Source organism: Neoarius graeffei, chromosome 17 (assembly GCF_027579695.1).
Source record: "Neoarius graeffei isolate fNeoGra1 chromosome 17, fNeoGra1.pri, whole genome shotgun sequence".
Taxonomy (NCBI): domain Eukaryota; kingdom Metazoa; phylum Chordata; class Actinopteri; order Siluriformes; family Ariidae; genus Neoarius; species Neoarius graeffei.
This window is the reverse complement of record NC_083585.1, coordinates 71,133,658-71,151,947: the sequence shown is the minus strand read 5'-3', so window position 1 is coordinate 71,151,947 and position 18,290 is coordinate 71,133,658.

Genomic DNA, 18,290 nt, shown 5'->3' with positions numbered 1-18,290 from the left:
TTGATTTTTTTTTTCTGTCAGGCTTATTTGGCCACATCCAGCAATATACATCCATCTTGAGAAAGTAAAGTAAAGCACCTTCAGGAGCAATTCTTGTGCCCAAAACATTATCAATTGCTCAGAGTTTAAAAATAACCTTTTGCTCCAGTGTTTTTTCATTTTATTTTGAAATTTAATTGCATTATTTGCATAGTGAGACGGCGTAAACTACTCAAATCAGTTTCAACAACTGAGCAATGGCATGAGCAGGACTGTTGATTGTAGGTACTTTGCTGGCCATGGTACTGAATCATTCAAACCCAACTAAAGATCATTAAGGATAATAATCTACATAGGTTCCTTTTAAAGTATTAAATTTCTCTGATTGTATTCTCTTCTCTACAACTCGCCTAATTGGCATAAAAGCGCCCCTTATTGCATGTGATGGCACAACAAGGCAAAAGGTGGCAGCACAGTTCCACACGTTACTTTTCAGAGGGTGGCTCTCAAAAGCGCTATATATTACGTTTCTAATCAAATGTGACCTCTTCGAAACGATATTATTAACATCCCTGAACCTTCTCTTTTTCCTCTCGCGTCCAGAATTCAATATTTTTATTGTTTTCCATAGAAGGATACACATCTGTTGACTGTGACTGGAACTTCCGCCGTCTCTGGCCGGCTTCCGGTTTGACCGAAATTACCGCGAAAAGGCCCACCAGGGGTCATGATTGCTCCTGACCTCCGATATCGATTTCTGCCAGCGTCAACCAATAAAAAGCGAGCTAGAGGCTAACGTCACAGCACATCATCGGCTTTTGACCAAAATCCAACATGGCCGTGCCCAGCGGTTTCACTGTCAACATTCAGAAAAAAGATCACAGTGTCAAAAGTAATCAGTATCATGCAAATCTGAGTGCATATTCTGAAAATTCAGGTTTTTTTCCTATAAAATACCCAACTCTTGTGAAGCTGAACATACTTATGAGCCATTCCACCAAATCGGTGCCATTTCCGTCCCTAGAAGATTATATGTATAAATGCACATAAAAATGTACTTTAAAAATACATTTCCTTATTACGCAGAATGTCCTGCACATTGATCTGATTTCAAATTTAAGATATACTGTATAATTGTAAGGATTAATAAAAACTACCTAAAACACTGAAAAATAGCATGTGTTACCTGTCCCCGCACTCTAACTTTATACTTAACTATGAAATATTATGATTAAAATCCTTCAGAAACAGTATTTCTTTTGCACTGTTGTGTGACTCCATATCCTATCCATGGTTTAAATATATTTTTTTCATAAAAAATCCACAATATCTTAGTTAAAATACACATTTTAGTCGTGTCCCTGGGTTTTCACTCAGTCCTGTTACCCAAACATATTACCCCATTTGACAAATTTGGAACATTCCATAAATCACATGCTCAACAGGAAGTTACATCAGTTGTGTCTTCTGAAGGCCGTGGGAAGACCAAAAGTTAGTTCTCTCATTTACTTTTCTGTATATTTGATGATTTAACTTTGATAAGGTCAATGTCAACATACTGTCCTGTTACTTAAATTATTTCTTAAATGATATTTATTTTAAAAATACAGATTTTTGGTAAATCACTAGAATGTGCTAAGTGTGGTCATGCTATTAGCGATGACGCCATGTGGCTTAATTCCATGTATTAGCTAATCCTAGGCTAAAAACTCAGTCCTGTTAGAGTTTTGGTAACAGGACTGAAAAAAATGCAGCCATCTTTGACTTCCAAACCTTGTAACGTAGCCTGAGGTTGACCAATACACATTTTGAATAGTTAAATATGTGTGTTATTATAATCAGTGTTGAAAAGATATAACAAATTAAGTTTAATTTGGGGGTGGTAAAACAAGCAAATGGCACCCATTCGGTGGAATGTCCCTTATGTTGGTACATGGTGATCGAAAATTTGCAGTTTATTATGTAAACAGAAAGACGCTTCCTACACAGCAAGTGCTGCTGGCTTTACTAGTAACATCAAAGAGAACTGGGCCACACCCAGAATGTCTGGGATGCCTTCTGACCCCTTCCTGCTCAGAAAGCTTTTCAGCTGGGACTAGTTATCTCATTCTCTCTAGCCACTTTATCCTGTTCTACAGGGTCACAGGCAAGCTGGAGCCTATCCCAGCTGACTACGGGCGAAAGGTGGGGTTCACCCTGGACAAGTCGCCAGGTCATCACAGGGCTGACACATATGGCCCTTTTCCACTACCCTTTTTCAGCTCACTTCAGCTCACTTCAGCTCACTTCAGCCCGACACGGCTCGCGTTTCGACTACCAAAAACCAGCACGACTCAGCTCGCTTCAGCCCTGCTTAGCCCCTAAAACTCGCACCGTTTTGGAATGGGGCTGAAGCGAGCCAAACCGTGCCGAGTGAGGCTGGGGGCGTGAGCAGACACTCCCCTGTGCACTGATTGGTGAGGAGGAGTGTCCTCACATGCCCACACACGCCCCGCGAGCGCACTGGGATCTGTAAACACCGCAAACCCGGAAGGAGAAGAATTACGAATTACGAGAATTTCTGAAGCCTTATGCGCCTCGCCTCATCTATACGCTCTTGCCAGTATCTGTCCGCGTTGTCGGTGACAACAAGCCACAGCACCAAGACCAGCAACACTAACGACTCCATGTCCTCCATGTTTATTGTTTACTATTCGGGTCGTGAGACTACCGCTTAAAAGATCACTGATGTCACTGTTTGCGCTGCTTAACGACATCACCTGACGTCCACCCACTTTCGCTAACTCCACCCAATGTGTCCACCCACTTCCAGCCAGCACGGTTCAGCACGGTTGTAGTCGAAATGCAACTCCAACAGCCCCGCTCAGCCCAACTCAGCACGGCACGGCTCAGCCCGACTCAGCCGCGTTTGTAGTGGAAAAGCGGCAATAGACACACAACCATTCACACTCACATTCACACCTACGGTCAATTTAGAGAGTCACCAGTTAACCTAACCTGCATGTCTTTGGATTGTGGGGGAAACCGGAGCACCCGGAGGAAACCCACGCGGACACGGGGAGAACATGCAAACTCCGCACAGAAAGGCCCTTGCCGGCCACGGGGCTCGAACCCGGACCTTCTTGCTGTGAGGCGACAGCGCTAACCACTACACCACCGTGCCTAGTTATATTCATGTTATATACAAGATGTTATAAAGTAAAGCTAGTTTCTCTAAGGACTGCATGCATAGGAAGGTTTGTTTGGATACCAATCATGACCTCTGTCTCAGAACTGGGGAAAAAAAAAAAAGCTTCTCCAGCTCATTGGTCATTCAGTCAATACAGAGGTAGAAAATCCTCTACTTTCGATGTTCTGAATCATTAAGCAGGTCTGAGCTGGACCCACAGGACACTTCCACAACAAAGTCTGACATTCTCTTCTGTTTCCTTCATGGACCGAGAGGGGGCTTCTGGATGTTCTCACATGTACTTTTTTTGTGTATTTGTTGTGTTTTTTGCGCTCCGTCGCTGGTCACATACTCCAGAGAAGAACTTATAAACATTGGAATAACCACCAGTAAAGTTTTTTCATCGGCTTTCATTGATCCAGAAAGTTTTCCAGAGCTACTTGTTGGAGGAGCAGCAGCACTCTATGGTCTCTGCCGAGGACGCCGGAGACACTGGGGGAAGCGAGTCCGCGCTCTCATCAGGCTGAGGCAGCAGGGGTTTCACACTGCGCTCCCGTCTATTCACCTGGCTAACATCCGCTCTCTGGCCAACAAGATGGATGAACTGCTGCTCCTCAACTCAACACGGATTTTAACAGATCTGCTGCCTTGTGCGTCACCGAAACCTGGCTCGGTGAGCACATCCCAGACACTTCTCTCCACCTGCCTGGATTTCACCTGCACCGAGCGGACCGCGAAACGGAGCTCACGGGGAAAACGAGGGGAGGCAGAGTCTGCTTACATTAACGACGGTTGGTGTACTGATGTCACAGTTCTAAACAAATCATGCAGTCCTCATCTGGAGACATTATTCATAAACTGCAAACCGTTTTTATGCTCCCCGAGAGTTTTCCTCATTTATTCTGGTTGGAGTTTACATCCCTCCTCAGGCGTGTATTAATGAGGTGTTACAGCACCTGGCTGACCAGATAAACAATGTGGAGAAAAAACACCCGGACTCTTTACTCATTGTTTTGGGGGACTTTAACAGAGCAAACCTCAGCCATGAACTGCCAAAATATAAGCAGCACATTAAGTGTCCCACCAGGGACTCCAACACTCTGGACCATTGTCACACTGTTTTAAAGGACTCATACCACTCTGTCCTCCATGGAGCCTTGGGACTATCTGATCACTGTATGGTTCATCTTATCCCATCCTACAGGCAGAAGCTGAAATCTGCTAAGCCTGTAGTTAAGACAGTGAGGAGATGGTCCGATGAGGCCAAAGTGGAACTACAAGCCTGCTTTGACTGCACTGATTGGAGTGTTTTTGGAGGTTGCAGCCTCAGACCTGCATGAACTGACCGATACTGTGACATCTTACATCAGTTTTTGTGAGGATGTGCATGCGCCTACCAAAACCTTCCGCATATACAACAATAAACCCTGGTTCACTGCAAAACTCAGGCAACTTCGTCAGAACAAAGAGGAGGCCTACAAAAGTGGAGACAGAGTTCTGTATAATCAGACCAGAAACACACTGACAATGGAGGTGAAAGCAGCTAAGAGGAGCTATGCTGATAAGATTAAAAACAGCCTTTCAGCAAACGATCAGACGTCAGTGTGGAGAAGCCTGCAGAACATTACTAACTATAGGAGACCATCCACCAACACTGCAGTGAACCATCAACTGGCTGATGAGCTGAATGTGTTTTACTGCAGATTTGATACATTCACACCTCTCCCCCTTCAGTCATTAAAGACCCATTTACACCCCCTGCCATTCTGCCACCCCACCAGCACTCAAGATCTGTGAAGAGGATGTCTGTCAGCTTTTCCACAGACAGAAGATCAGGAAGGCACCTGGCCCAGATGGTGTGTCACCCTCTTGTCTGAAGGTCTGTGCTGACCAGCTGGCTCTCATCTTCACCCAGATCTTTAATAGATCCCTGGAGCTGTGTGAAGTCCCCTCATGCTTCAAACGCTCCACAATAATCCCGGTTCCCAAGAAAACCAATATCACAGGACTGAATGACTACAGGCCTGTTGCCCTCACATCTGTAGTCATGAAGTCCTTTGAGAGACTGGTGTTGTCATACCTGAAGGACATCACAGACCCCCTGCTGTTTGCCTACCAGGCAAACAGGTCAGTGGATGATGCAATAAATATGGGTCTACACTACATCCTGCAACACCTTGACACTGCAGGGACGTACGCCAGGCTCTTGTTCGTGGACTTCAGTTTGGCATTCAACACCATTGTTCTAGACATCCTCCACACCAAGCTCACCCAGCTCACTGTGCCCTCCTCCACCTGTCAGTGGATTACAAACTTCTTGACTGACAGGAAGCAGCAGGTGAGGATGGGGAGCATCATATCAAGCACTCGGACCATCAGCACTGGCGCCCCCCCAAGGGTGTGTGCTCTCCCCACTGCTCTTCTCCCTTTATACCAACGACTGCACCTCAAGAGACCCAGCTGTTAAACTCCTGAAATTTGCGGACAATACAACGGTCATCGGCCTCATCCGAGATGGTGACGAGTCTGCATGCAGATGGGAGGTTGAACGGCTGGTCTGGTGGTGCGGTCAGAACAATCTGGAACTGAACATGCTCAAAACTGTGGAGATGACAGTGGACTTTAGGAGGAGCCCCCCCCACTCTGCTGCCCATCACCAACAACACTGTGACTGCTGTTGAAACCTTCAGGTTTCTGGGTTTCACAATCTCTCGGGACTTGAAGTGGGAGACCAACACAGTCACCATCATCAAAAAGGCTCAGCAGAGGTTGTACTTTCTGCGCCAGTTCAGGAAGCTCAACCTGCCTAAGGAGCTGCTGACACAATTCTACTCTGTCATCATTCAGTCTGTTCTTTGCTCTTCCATCACTGTTTGGTTTGGTCACCAAACAGGAGAACAACAGACTGCAACGGACAATAAGGTCTGCAGAGAAAATTATTGGTGTCAACCTGCCCTCCATCCAAGACCTATACTTGTCCAGAGTCAGGAAACGGACAGGTAACATCTCTGCGGACCCATCACACCCTGGTCACAATCTGTTTAATCTTCTCTCCTCAGGGAGGCTATATAGATCACTGTACGCAAAAACAACCAGACACAAGAACAGTTTCTTCCCTCAGGCTGTCTCCGTGATGAACAGCTAAAATCCAGATTCATATATCAGTAATATCACTTGCAAAATATCTGCACACTCATACTGTCATTCTGTGCTCACTGTTACTTATATTTATACTTATTTATATTTACTATTTCATCTTTGCACTATGCACCATATTGCACCAAAAGGGAAAATCCTTTGTGATGAACAGCTAAAATCCAGATTCATATATCAGTAATATCACTTGTAAAATATCTGCACACTCAGTCATTCTGTGCACACTGTATACTTTATATTTATCTATTTCATACTTGACTTGCCTGGATTACTTTGCACTATGCATCTATTGCACCCTTTTTTTTTTTATTTAAACATGTATAGGAGTTTGCCCTAAGAGCACTAAATACTCATCTAGAGGGCTCACTCTTAATTTTCTTTACATGATTTAGTGGATGAGAATAACGGACAAAAAATGGAAAATATATATGAAAAAAGAGGAAAAAAAATACAAGCAGGTGGCGCCAAAATATAACATTTTATATATGTATAATAAACATTTTATATATAGTGTATATATAAAGCATATATTAAAAAAAAAAACCTTCTGTTGTTTGATAATTACCTTAACAAAAGCGTTTAGTTTTAGCTATATAAACCTGAACATTGCAAAATAGATTTTCATTTGATTCGAGAGACAGAAAAGATGAACCAAACAAAAATACAAACTTTTTCATTTTCAGTCATATGCGACCACCTATTTGCAAAGATTTGTGCAGTTGAGGCGAGCAGAGATTGTCTAGGGAAGGCAAATAGCGGCCAATGCAAGAAATAGTGCTTGATGGTTTCAGGATTATTACTACATCGACAGATTGACAAAGACTTGCATCCTATTTTGAATAAAAAAAAATTTAAAGCACAGGCATTTAGTCGAAGTCTAGTATGAAGAATAGAGGTGTATCTATCTGTGCTGTAAAAGAAAAGCTCGTTACATTTCGGTACTTGAAAAACAATTAACAGTTCTTTTTTAAACAGGCTTAAAGTGTCCAGATTTCGTATATTTATATTTACATCATTCCACAAAAGGGTGGTGGATGGAAAAAAAATATTTTTTAAAGTGATCAGTACGGCTAGAAAATAAAGAAAAATTGCTCAATGACCTTAAAGAATAACTAGTTCTGTCCGATACTTGAAGTGATAATTGCAATTGTAAAAAAGGCACTAAATTATTAACAACTTTAAAATAAAGCGCGAGTTTATGAATTTTTCTTCTTGTTTTCATTAACTCCCATCCCACATCATTTACCACACGTTGTCTGCTAGTTCCTCTCATGGCACCCGTCACTAATTTTGCAGCTTCATATTGAACAAGTTCGAGGAGATCACTCTTGCTTTCATTACAGCCATCCCAAACCACATCTGCATATTCCATAACTGGACGTATCAGGCTTTTATACAGCCTATCAAGAATTTTTCTGTCAACTTTAAGCTCAATTCCTTTGAGCATCTTTACATGTTTTTTTGTATATTCTCAAAACATGAGCCTTCCACGAGAGATTGCTCATAAAAGTGACACCTAAGTGGGTGTGTGTTGTGATACGTTTTTGACCTTGCAGCAGTCAAGAAAAAAGGTCGGGATGAAAGGGCTTGGTGCACTTAACTGAAAACGTCATACATACTGTTTTTGTTGGGTTAATAGTAACAAGCCAATGGTTGGCCCAATTACCTATCTTGGCAAGATCGTTATTAAGCTTATTTCCAGACACATTGGGTCACCGACTATGTCAAAGAGGTATCAGCCGCATAGAGTAAGCAATCTGATTGCAAATTGTCAGTAATATCATTAAATGTATACCAAGAAAAGTAAGGGCCCTAACACTGAGCCTTGAGGTACCCCAGGCTTTATACCTGCCCACTCAGACAATTGCCCATCGACGATGACTCTTTAGCTACAGCCTGAAAGATAGCTCCTGAACCAACTGAAAAGTGGATCTCGTACACCAATTGCTTCAAGTTTATACACAAGTCCTTCATGCCAGACACAATCAAAAGCTTTACTTATATCCAAGTACACCATGCGTACCTCTTTCCCCTGTTTGAATACCTCATAAATTGTGTGTCATATAAACAAGTTGGTTCACGGTGCTGTCACCTGGACAGAAGCCAGACTGCAGTGGATTTAAGAAACTAAATATCCAGGAGAAAAATTATACATTCTAATAAAAACTACTTTTTCAATTATTTTAGATAGAGAATTTAAAAGCAAAACCGGGCGATAATTTGATTTTTCCTGTCAATCATCTTTTTTGAAAATAGGAATCATATTTGCAAGTTTTAGTGCATCTGGAAAAACACCAAGTGCAAAAAAGAGATTTACAAGCTTACTAAAAGACCTCGTTAGGCCTCTTGAACACGGGCACAGATAGAGGGGGGGACGGGGGGGGGATTCGTCCCACCCAGATTTAAATTCACCTTGTTCAGTCCCCCCCCACTTATAGGGAGGAAAAAATGTCTATGCTGTCTTTCTTTGCATAAGGCAAACCTCAGGGAAAAATCAAAAGACTAATTACCATTCGGTTTATTGAGGTGCACAGCAGTACATGCATAGTTGCAACTGCGCAGACTGCACAGGTTGCGAGCTCAAGCTTGGTTGCTATGGTTACCCACAACAAGTTTGACAGGCATATCGGGGACAGCTCCTCCTAGTTCAGGACCCCAACACGGCATGATGAAGGGTGCCAAAAGGCAGAAAACGATTGCATTGTTTTTTTAAAAAAAAAACGACTGTAAGTAAACTGTGCCTTACTTTATCATATCACCTTGCAATTTTTTGATAGTCTGTTCAAAGTAATGTCGTAGTGAAAGTAAAATCGTACGGAGTAGAGAAGCCTTTCTGGTAGCCTCCTTCTTTCGGTGGCAGTCTGTAGATACAGTGCTCAGAAGGCAGTTTTAATGTTTAATCTGGCGTTCCCTGCCATAATTTCAGCGAGCATATTGTTTCATAAGGAAACTTTGCGAAGAGTTGTTGACTGACTGCCGCTCACGCAACACACAGGCATAGTTAGAAAGTCAGGATGCACTGGTTTACACTTTACACACACACACGTAGCCCAGCCTCTCGCTATGTTTAACAGTTGGAACTTAGCGGTTTTAAAACTAGTTTTGCAATTTCTGTGCGTGATGATAATGTGTAAACTTTGGATTTCCATAGGCTATGTTAAAATGTTCTCATTGTCCTGGCCTGCAGGTAGTTCCTGGTGATGGCAGTGAGGGAGGTGAAATAACATGTATACACACTACCGTTCAAAAGTTTGGGGTCACCCAGACAATTTTGTGTTTTCCATGAAAAGTCATACTTTTATTTACCACCATAAGTTGTAAAATGAACAGAAAATATAGTCGAGACATTTTTCTGGCCATTTTGAGCATTTAATCGACCCCACAAATGTGATGCTCCAGAAACTCAATCTGCTCAAAGGAAGGTCAGTTTTATAGCTTCTCTAAAGAGCTCAACTGTTTTCAGCTGTGCTAACATGATTGTACAAGGGTTTTCTAATCATCCATTAGCCTTCTGAGGCAATGAGCAAACACATTGTACCATTAGAACACTGGAGTGAGAGTTGCTGGAAATGGGCCTCTATACACCTATGGAGATATTGCACCAAAAACCACACATTTGCAGCTAGAATAGTCATTTACCACATTAGCAATGTATAGAGTGGATTTCTGATTAGTTTAAAGTGATCTTCATTGAAAAGAACAGTGCTTTTCTTTCAAAAATAAGGACATTTCAAAGTGACCCCAAACTTTTGAACGGTTGTGTGTGTGTGTGTGTGTGTGTGTGTGTGTGTGTGTGTGTGTGTGTATATATATATATATATATATATATATATATATATATATATATATATATATATATATATATACACATACACACACACAAAATGGAATCATTTGCTGACAGCTCAGTCCCCCCCAGTTCAAAAATCCTATGTGCGCCCCTGCTCTTGAACATATTCTTAATAATTTTGTTACCAAATCCGTCAGGCCCGCAAGCCTTGCTAATATCCACACTGCATAGCAAATCATTCCTTTCTCTTTCAGGTGTAGTTATAGTTGGCAAAAATTTTAAATCTTGAAAAAGCGCCATTTCTTTAGGGAGTTCAGCCGCACCGTCATCGTTACTTTGACTAACAAAAAATATGAATTAAATAAATTCGCTCTCTCACGCGCATCACTGAGCCCTCCGCTATCTACCAAAGATGGGATTGAACCATGCAGCTTTTGTCCGTAAATTAACTTTATAGTCCCCCACCACTTTTTTGCACTAACTTCAGGGTCAGAAAGCCGATCATTTAATTTATTTCACTTTTTTAGATTTAATTAATGAGCAGGTACGGTTTCTCTGAACTCTGTAATTTTCCCAAGATGCTGCCGATTTTGTTATGGAGTAGAATTTAAGTAGCCTGTTTCTTTTTCTAATGGCTTGCCTCACTTCGCTATCCATCCAGGGTTTATCGTGTGGGCGAATGACAGCTGTTTTATGCCTAATAAACTGCTCAACTATACGTTTGACATCATGAAACCAATCATTCTAAACAACATTCATATCGCTACACCCACTCCGAATCGAGTCCCAAAGGTATTCACTAAGCGTGTTGTTCAACTCTTCCTCATTAAAATGACAAATCTCAAACCTGCCGTTTATAGCATTTGCGTTTGAGTAAAGAAATGTTAACCTTAGCAAAACTATAACAATGGTCGCAAATAGCCGGTGGACTAAGCGTGCCCGAATTTACCAAAAAACCTGGCCAATTTATCATCATTAAATCAAGTAGAGTGGAACCAGAATCAGTAATGCGAGTCGGTTCATTTATAATCTGCGATAAACCATTGCATTCCATCCAGCTGCACAAAAGACTTCCAAAAATCAGTGCAGTCAGATGGAACATCAGCATTATACTGGGCGTTGAAGTCGCCCAAAACAACAATAAAGGTGTTTGGGCCGTGATTTACTCTATCGATACTATTTTGTAAGTGCTCTTTTTCAAAAAATAAATAAATTCCTTTCCCTATTGGCGTATTCCGGCCTATAACACACCGCGCACAGGAGTTTAAGTGAATTAATTTTTATTTCAACCCAAAGTACTTCAAAATCTTTTGATTCCAGATCCATTCTTCTTTCAGCAACAAGGTCAGATTTGACATATAACGCCACACCCCCCGCCCTCCTACCGCCGTCCAAATGAAAAAGCGGACAATAACCCGGAATATCGAATAAGTGGTTAGGGATGATGTCATTCAACCATGTCTCACTCAAACCAAAAATATGAAAATTTCCATTCGACATTGTTGAAGTGATCTCCTCGAACTTTTCATCTACACTTGATTCACGGGATATATTAATACTGCGCGCATTTAAATGACCAATCAACAAGAAAACCGAACGATCCCTGGGCCCGGGATTAAACTCAACCACGGCACACATAAGAAAAAAATAGCAAGCAATACGAACACATGTAAACAATGAAATAAGCCTTTAGATAAAAAGGAATGTTTGCTCGGAGAACCAATCTTAGAGAATTAAACAGCCCTATTGCCACCCTGTATAACCCAATAGAAACTCCCATTTAAAGGCAAAAAAAAAGAAAAAAAAAAAAAGAAAGGTTGATACTGCTCACCTCAATTTGCTGCACAAGAACACATTAGGACAGGGGTGGGCAATTATTTTTTCCATGGGGCCACATGAGAAACAGAAAATTTTGTGGAGGGCCGGACTAAAAGGCTGAACTAAATTCTGCATAACATTAATTGTATTTCTTTATATAAAGCAGTAAATAACATTGTTTTTACAAACTGGTAAGAGTATGGAAAAACGAGGTTGCCTTACAAAAAATGTCATGTAGTCAATCAAATTTCCCAAAACAATGGTTAACAAAACGTGAACGCTTGTACCATTTTTTTCAGTCACATTCACCCCAAAACACAATAAAGACATCACAATATTGTCTTTCTACTCCAAATATCAAGCAAGATACATCATATTATAATAATGATGCCCACATTTGTAGTCTAATCACCTCATTTGGTGTTTTTCAGTTTTTTATTTGTTCAGTGAGAGAAATCTCGTCTCTGTTGGTCTTTAACGAGCGCATCAGAGTCAGGTCGAATGTCTGAGGCGGAGATGCGAAGCGCAGCTGACACATGGGTATCGGTGAGAGAGGATCTATAGCTGGATTTGTTAAACTTCATCACTGAAAACGTCGATTCGGTGTAGGTATCAGATCTACAGATCGGCTCGGGCTCCGGCGCCTGCTGGTGACGTCACACTATGTGATTGGCTGGATCGTTTGAAGGATGACGGACAAGTTTGTGGTTGGTCTGGACAAATTATGGAAGTAGTTTTCGCGGGATTAGGTTTCGTGGAATTTCATGTCGCGCGCATTGCGTTTTTGTTGAACACAACTTCAAAATAAAAGCAATGCACATTCAGTCCGTGCATGAGGTAAAATTAGAAAATACGTTTATTTTGTAATTTCTAATTAACCTTATGCGGGCCAGTCAGAATGAACCAAAGGGCCGGATGCGGCCCGCGGGCCGTAAAATGCCCAGGTCGGCATTAAGACAATAAAAGTTAAGTAGTAGAAATAAATACTGAATAGGCAAGAAACTCTCTAGCTCTAGGTATCCACGGCATCTTCATCCTCTTCGGCAGCTCACATCAAACCAAATCTTGTCAGGTCTTCAAACCTTGTGATTCGAAAGACTATCATCCCTGCGCATCATGATGGTCCTGTCGACTGAATAAACGGAAAAAACATCCCCACTCTCCTTCAACTCCTTTTTGACCGCCATAAGCAGATCGTAGTTCGCCTTGGTCAGGTCTTCATTTATGTAGATCTTTTTGCGCCCCAGCCCGCTCTTAGCTCACATGATTTTCATCTTCGCCGTGTAGCCCAAGAGCTTCACGATAAGAGGCCTTGGCGGCACCTCTGCCTGGCCAAGGCGTGCTAACTTGGGACGACCGATGCAGTGAGCCCTGTATATTTCATTCCGACCGATATCCACTTTCAATTTCTCCTTGCACAAATCCAGGACTTTGGTATAACAGTTCTCCCCTTCCTCCTCTTTAATCCCAAAAACTAATATAGTTTCTTCTCAAATACTGTTCGTTGTGGTTCGTCTTGGCCTGGGTTGTTTCAGGTTGCTTTTTCAAAATGGCGACTTCTTTCTCCAGTTCACTAATTCTAGCATTCAATGGCTCAACTGCCTGCTGGACGGCTCGGTTGACCGCTTTCAAAATGACTTCCTGAAACACTTGTGAATTTGAGATGTAGTCGTCGAACTGTTTCACAAAAGCAGAATCAGTTGGTGTTACTGCAGCGCTCGTTGATCTTGTACATACACCACTAGCCGCCATTCCTACACCGGAGTAAAAACTTTCAACCTCCGTCACACAGCTCAAAAACGAAGAAAACACACTTGCTTACTTTAGAACAAATGCCGTGGAAAACCAGAGCAAAGATGAGTTAACCTAGCTGGAAAGCATTAATCTTTTAAGTAGAAACCAGAAATAAGTAGAAAGCTCTACTTTTTTTGAAATTTTTTTGTGTATATGCTTTTTATCTGTTTTGTACTATGAGAGCTAAGTGAAACCAGAGTCAAATTCCTCGTGTCCCCCCCCACATACCTGGCAATAAAAGCATTTCTGATTTTCTGTTTCTGATAGTCTTCGTCAAGGCACAGATCATACCTGAAGGAACTACTGATCCCCTACAACCCCACTCGCTCACTTTGGTCTTCTAGTAACAATTTACTTGCTGTCCAATGCACCAGACTTTAAATCCATGGGGGCAGGTCCTTCAGGACCATTGCCCCCAAACTCTGGAATTCTCTTCCTCAATCTCTCCATGACCCCTCTTCTTTCTCTACTTTCAAATCTCAATTGAAGACTTTTCCTCTCTTGCAGCAGGAAATTTCTTCTGGAGTACATTAACAGAGTGCAACTGACATGGCCATTGGGTGTGATATTTGTAAAAGCTGACACTGCTGAACGCAGAGCTCATTCTGAACGCCACCAAACTGGTCATGGTTGACTTTAGACACAGAAAAGGGAGTAGAAGTTGAGTAGATTAAAAAAATAAATAAATAAATCAAACCTGCTCAACTGCTTTTGTGATGGCGTCTGCACCGCAGCAATCTAATTTCTCCAAGCAGAGGAATCTTTCCTTGATGTTTTGGAAGAGAACACATACAGTGAATTGATTCGTGTGCCCATCCTTGGCTTTGTCTGCTGTTACTGCACACATATTTCACTCCTTTAATTTTTGAATAATCTGCACTGTGACCTCTGGAGTAACATCCAAATCAGTTCATTCAGAGAAGACAAAAGAGAGGGATGTAGTTTTGCTAGGAGCTTTGTATCTGCGCTGGAAAGGGATTAACTTTTTCAGCAGCTACATGCATTTAAGGAAGTTCTCTTGGCTGGGTTCTGTCATCCATTTCACTGTGGCCACAAAAAGAAATGCCCCGTATGGCCAGAAAAGCAGTAACAAACAATACAGCAGATCTCAGCTACATCACCATGGACCTTGCTTGCTTTATAACTCATGCATGCCACCGTGGAGGCCTTGTGTAATGAAGTCTTCTCATGGTCTCGAGCCCTCTTCCAGTTGGCATAGCCAGTCGAGGATAGACAGTCTTTGTTGTACCTACGTTGCTGCTCAGTGAACAGCCTGCAGCAGAAGGCAGAATTTTGGCTGACTGAATATTCTCATCAGTTAAGTGTCGTACCAGCAACTCTGAAAGGGCTGCTTCTGAAGTCCAGAATGGTCAGTAGGAAATTGGATCTTGCTTTGCGCCTGGACTTCCTAAATCTGGCTCATTAGAGACCCCTCCTGTCTTCTCCTCCTCTGGCTCCTTTGTGAAGCAGAAGACAAGATTTAGCCCTCTACTTTTCTCTACCCACAACAAAACTATCAACTTTCTGATTTGCTCCGTTTCACCCAGTTCACATATTTTACTATTCACTGCGTTTTCGTTTTATTGTCCTGTATTCGTCTACATGTGACTTATTTCACACCGGTTATGCCACGTCTAATTTAATCACCATCTTATCTTTTACACCTTCCTTTTCAGAAATAATTGACCCTGACCAAGTAGACATTTTCCTGAAGGTTGAATTGACTTTGGAAACAGTATAATAATCAGAATAATAAGTGGTTATAAGCAGCCTACCTTGCTCCTGATAATGAAGCATGTAATGACCTTTTGCCTGTTTGCTATTGAAAGCGAACTCTAGTAATCTGGTGGCTACTTCGTGACCCCACCATCCATGTTTCAGTCACAGAGATGCTTCATACATTTGCTTCAGGGAAATTAATTATGGTTTGAAAACTTATTTGGATTCTATCGAGTAAAATCATCCCACTTTCTTTCTATTTACCCCATTAATAATATAACCATCACAGTGAGTGCAGGTGAGCTAAAGCAGTGTTTTTCAACCACTAGGCCGTGAATTTTTTTTTTCTAGTTGAATTTCATTTTTACTCATAGTAGAGTATAACTTCTGGGTCGCAGCCGCCATCACATCGCCTCAATTAAGCTACCACACTACAGCTCGCGATGCTTTGCAATGGGTTATTGATGAAAATGAGGCATTTTGATGGTGATATACACATGAGCTAAAAGTTGTGGTCACACAGGAGGTGAACGCTTGACTGTCAGGCCTTTGCATGCTTGACTCTGGCCCAGCTCGAGGGACTGTGCGCACTTGGGACCTAGTCATTATGGGAAACCCCTGATACTGATTTGAGCACAATCAGCACACACAGATGTGGAAGCGGTTTCCACAGAGGCTTTGCGAAGCACCATCATGGCCACATTTGTTTCTAGCAGTGTTTATAACGCTGTTTAAATACTCTGCTTTATGATCGTTTTGCTTTCATTTTTGTAAATACGATGCCTGCTAATAAACACACTTCCTGCACTTCGATCCGTCTCCTGCCGTCTATCTTGCGGTGTCCTGATCTCCAGATCTTTAACCAAGATGCATAAAAAGTTGTTCTTCTCCAGGCTCTTCCAGGTTTTCATCTGTGTTCATGTAGAACGATGTCTGCAGCACCAGGTAGTCTGAGATGTCAGGGAACTCAACAGATGGATAATCTTCCAAGTCATAGGAAAAATCCTTTGTTAGCATGTAAGGATCTAATCCCATTGAGTGGTTTTAATAACTTGCTTGTTTGCTGAACACAAACATGGCAGTAAGTTCTTGTGTTAATGGACCAGACTCCACTTTTGGATCATTAATCCCTTTTGGCTGAGAATGACCTGCATGCAGGGGTTTGGCTTCTGGCTCATCCATACAGTTTTAAATACAAATCCTACAATTACAAACAGATGGTTTTTACTGCATTTATTTAATTCCTGGGATCCCATCTGTAACAGGGAGTGATGTCGCATCCCATTAATACACTTTACAGTAGATTAGATTCTAATAGAATAGATGAGCCAAAATAATTGGGGACCTTTTTTTAAATGGGCCCCGACTCATTACAAGTATGAATAGGTGGGCCTTAAAGTAGAAAAGGTTGAGAAGCCCCGAGCTAAAGCGTTCACTTCTTCACCAACCTGAGTTTGTACATGAGGCAGTGACCCTCACATCCTGACTCATCTGCTGCTACAATGACAGGAAATAATTCTTCCTCCACCTGCACCTTGTTTTCTTTTTGAAAAAGCTTCTGATGTTCATAAGTCTTCAATGTCCAGCTAGCTAACTAGTGCTTGCTTGCGCCAAGTAGATCAGCCGCTTGAACGACACCCAGAGGACCCAAAACATACTTGCATTTTTTGATCAGCAATATTTTGAGGGCTTTAATGCACGATCAGAATGACCAATTAATAGATCCAGCGCTAGATTTCTTTTAAAAAAAATTTTAGATCCAGGGCAATTCATGAAACATTCAAGGCCATATCTCCAGACACTCAGGACTAACGACACCACAGAAACAAACACGTAAAAAACTTAAAAGCACCAACACTGTTTAGCTACACTTTCACCCAACGTCCCTCATTCGGCTGCTACTTTTAACCAAAAATAACATGCATCTGAGACGCAACACAGCTGAAGGATACAGGCCTTACTCAGCAGTGCCTCCCACCAGCATCAGCTCGGCCACACTGGGATTTGAACTTCTAACCTGCTAAGCAGGAGAGCACTGCCTTAACACAGAGCTACCACATTCCAGCTTCAGCTTTATTGTTAACCATGTTTTCAGTTGAAGATATGAATTAAATTACAGTTAGTTAGATCTCATTAACAAGCTTCATACAGCTGAACTTTAGTGGTCAATTTAAATGTCAACTCTGGAAAAGAAAAACTACACTGGACTTTTCAGCTGAGAGATTTCAGTGCGTTTATGAACCTGAAATGGAAAGTGTGCGAGAGAGACGCTCCCTTTCACGCCCTCAGTGTGATTAAACATCATCCATCATGAGATAGACTAATGAAGGACATCACAGCAACAGCTAGCCGTCAGTCAGTCAGTCAGTCTCTCATGTGAAAGATGGAAAGGCCTCTGGTTGCTTCCTCACCACCACCTCTGGCCTCCTCATTCAGATCTATATGTGGATTTCTGTAAAGATGCTCCATGACTGTGCCCATTGGGGCAGTGGTGGCTCAACGCCTAAAGCTCTGGGCTGCTGATCAGAAGATTGGGGGTTCAAGCCCCTGCACTGCCAAGCTGCCTCTGTTGGGCCCCTGACCAGTCCTTTAACTGTGTCTGCTACAGGGGGCTGCGTTATGGTCAGCTACAACTCCCTAACAAGCTGGGTGAAGAAAGGAATTTGACTAAACATATCAAAAACAGTTTATTTAAAAAAACCTTTAGATTAGCATGCTAATCTTTGCTATACACCATTTCTAAATGAGCTACTTAATAAAAGGACATATTCTGGACCAATTTCGTTTTTTTTTTTTTTTTTAAATATGAAAGTCTGTCCCTTTACACACTCATCCAGAAGGGTAATTTTGCACAAGGCCATCTGT